Source organism: Orycteropus afer, unplaced genomic scaffold (assembly GCF_000298275.1).
Source record: "Orycteropus afer afer isolate SDZICR_OR568_19922 unplaced genomic scaffold, OryAfe1.0 scaffold00636, whole genome shotgun sequence".
Taxonomy (NCBI): domain Eukaryota; kingdom Metazoa; phylum Chordata; class Mammalia; order Tubulidentata; family Orycteropodidae; genus Orycteropus; species Orycteropus afer.
In genome coordinates this window covers 1,139,826-1,143,000 of record NW_006922223.1, presented here as the reverse complement: position 1 = coordinate 1,143,000, position 3,175 = coordinate 1,139,826, and positions in this window count along the sequence as shown.

Sequence of the window (3,175 nt, the reverse complement as noted above, 5' to 3'; positions counted from 1 at the left end):
ATGAGTTGCAAATATAACTTTATAATTGTCCTTATTTAGAGATTATATATGGTTAAGGACATGTGTACAACAGCCAACTTGACAAGGGGTAGACTGTGATAGTTGGAGTTGTGTGTCAATTTGGCTGGACCACAATTCTGAGTTGTTTAAACGGTTATGATGTGGGTTATTCCCATGGTGAGACCGGATGTCTTGAGCAGCCAATCCATTAAGTGAATTTCCCCAAGGGTGTATGCAGTATATTTATGGACATGTGGAAAAAAGAGACACTCTTCAGTAGATCGGGATCCTGTTGTGTTGCTTACAACTTTCCATGAGCAAACATTCCATCATTTGGCCTGGTGGTCTTGGATTCATCATTCATTGGAGTCAACAGCCAGTAAATGGCCTGCCAACCTTGAGCTTTTCAGCTCCTGCAGCTGTGTGAGTCTGGTAAAGCCTCTAGCTTGACATTGGATTCAAGAACTTGGGACTTACCAGCTTCTATAAGTGTGTGAGCCATTTTCCTAAGATAAATTTCTCTCTCTCTGTCTCTCTCTCTCTCTGTCTCTCTCTCACACAGACACACACACTATATATATATGTATATATATAGTGTGTGTGTATATGTGTGTGTGTGTATATATATGTATATATATATATAAGCTTTACTGGTTTTGCTTCTTTAGAAAACCCAGGCTAACACAATTATATTGACATCGAACTTCCAGAACTGCAAGCTGGATTCTTAAGAGGACATGGAACTAGGGATATCATTGCTGACGTTAGACGGATCTTGGCTCAAAGCAAAGAATACCAGAAAGATGCTTACTTGCATATTACTAACTGTGCAAAAGCATGTGATCCTGTGGATCATAAAAAATTACAGATAATATTGAGAAGAATAGGAATTCCAGAACCATTCATTGTGCTCAATAGAAACCTGTACATAGATCAGAGACTGTGGTTCAAACAGAACAAGGGGATACTGCCTGGTATAAAATCAAGAAAGGAGTGTGTCAGGATTGAATGTATCCTTTCACCGTATTTATTCATTCTGTATGCTGAGAAAATAATCTGAGAAGCTGGACTTTATGAAGAAGAATATGGCATCAGGATTGAAGGAAGACTGATTAACAACCTGCAATACACAGAAAACACAATTTTGCTTGCTGAAAGCCAATATGACTTGAAGCATTTACTGATGAGAATTAAAGACTACAGTCTGCAGTATGAATTATACCTCAATATAAATGAAACAAACATCCTTATATCTGGACCTATAAGCAGCATCATGATAAGTGGAGAAAAGACTGAATTTGTCAAAGATTTCATATTACTTGGTTCCAGAATTAATATCAACTGAAGCAGCAGCCAAGACACAATAGGACATATGTAACTGGGCAAATCTGCTGCAAAAGATCTCTTTCAATTGATGAAGAGCAAAGATATCTCCTTGAAGACTAAGGTGAACCTAACTCAAATCATGGTATTTTCAGTCACTTCATGTGCATGTAAGAGCTGGACAATGAATAAGGAAGACTGAAAAAGAGGTGATATTTTGATTTGTGGTGTTGGCAAAGAATACTGAAAGTACTATGGACTGCCAAAAGAACTAACAAATCTGTCCCGGAAGAAGCACAGCCAGACTGCCCCTTGGAAACAAGCATGGCCAGACTTGGTCTTACCTGCACTGGTCATGCTGTCAGAGGGACCATTCCCTGGGGAAGGATATGGTGCTTGTGAAAGTGGAAGGTTAAAGAAAAAGGGGAAGGCCCTCAATGAAATGGATTGACACAGTGGCTACAAAGATGGGATCAGATATAGCAAGGATTGTGAGGCTGGCACAGGGCCAGGCGGTGTTTTGTTCTGTTGTATGTAGGCTCACTATGAGTTGAAGACAACTTGATGGCAGGTAACAACACTATGCTTTTATTTTAAAGACAAACATTTTATTTTTTAATTTTAATTGTGATTTGGGTGACAGTTTACATAGCAAATTAATTTTCCTTTCAGCAGTCCACATACACTTTGTCTCATGAAACTGACTATTTCTCACAATGCAACAGCTCTCCTTCCACTTCCTCCCCATAGTTACCTCTTCCTTTGTTTTTCCCTCCTATTCACTCCTGCCTCCTGTGCTGTCTTCCTGCACATACACAACCCTCTGTTCTCTCATGATTAATCTCTCCAAGCAGTGTATCTATCTAATATAAATGTCAAGCTCATATGCCTGTCTTTTGTTTGGCTGGTTCAATTTCAGACCTGAAAAGCAGCTAAGGGCCATAGTCTCAGGGTTTCAACCAGGCTCTATCAGACCAGCAAACCTAGTTGCTTTTTAATTTTTTTTTTTTTTTTTTAATGATTTTGAGTTTTGTTGCACATTTTTCTCCCACTCTGTCCAGGATCTCCTACATAGATCACCCTCTGAGTGGTTTACAGGGGTAGCCTAGCACCATCCAGTTCTTCTGGTCTTATAGTCTTATAGGCTGAGGATCACATGGTGTACCAGTCCTTGGAATGATTGTTTCCATGTATTTTTGGTTTTCTTCATTCTTTTTGGCTCTGGATGAGGAAGACCCATTGTTGCATCTTGATGACCACTTGCAAGCTTTTAAGATCCCAGTTGCTGTTCACCAAAGTAGGATGTGGAACAATGTTTTTGTGTAATATGTTATGCCAATTGAGCTTGAAGTCCCCTCTGACTATGGTCTCAAGCCCACAGGTCCAACTACTCATTCTCTCTTGATGCTAGCTTTGTCCAAGAAGTGACTACAACCTTGTCCCTTGTCAGCTCTACTATATACCTGGACATTCCTACAGGACATACAAAAACACTTGTAGAAATATTCTGTGCCAACCTTATACCTGGTCACGGACACACTTCCCGCTGCATAGATACACCTTATAGTTCAGCCTGTCCACCCATCTATCCACCCACACATCAATGTTTGACATCACTGACTGTGCAGTACCGTATGTACAAAAGGGTTCATCTTTTTGTCTGTACCTCCCATGCACCTTTCTATATTTTCCTCTTTCCCAATGTTACTGTGTTGATCATATTTGGTATGTTTCCCCTCTCTTCACTCAAATTAATGCTTTTCTTCACCTACCTAGCAGTGTTCTTTCCTCTCCCTTTCCACCCTGGTAACCAAAGAAGAAAATAGCCCTCCGTGTATAAAACATTCCTTTA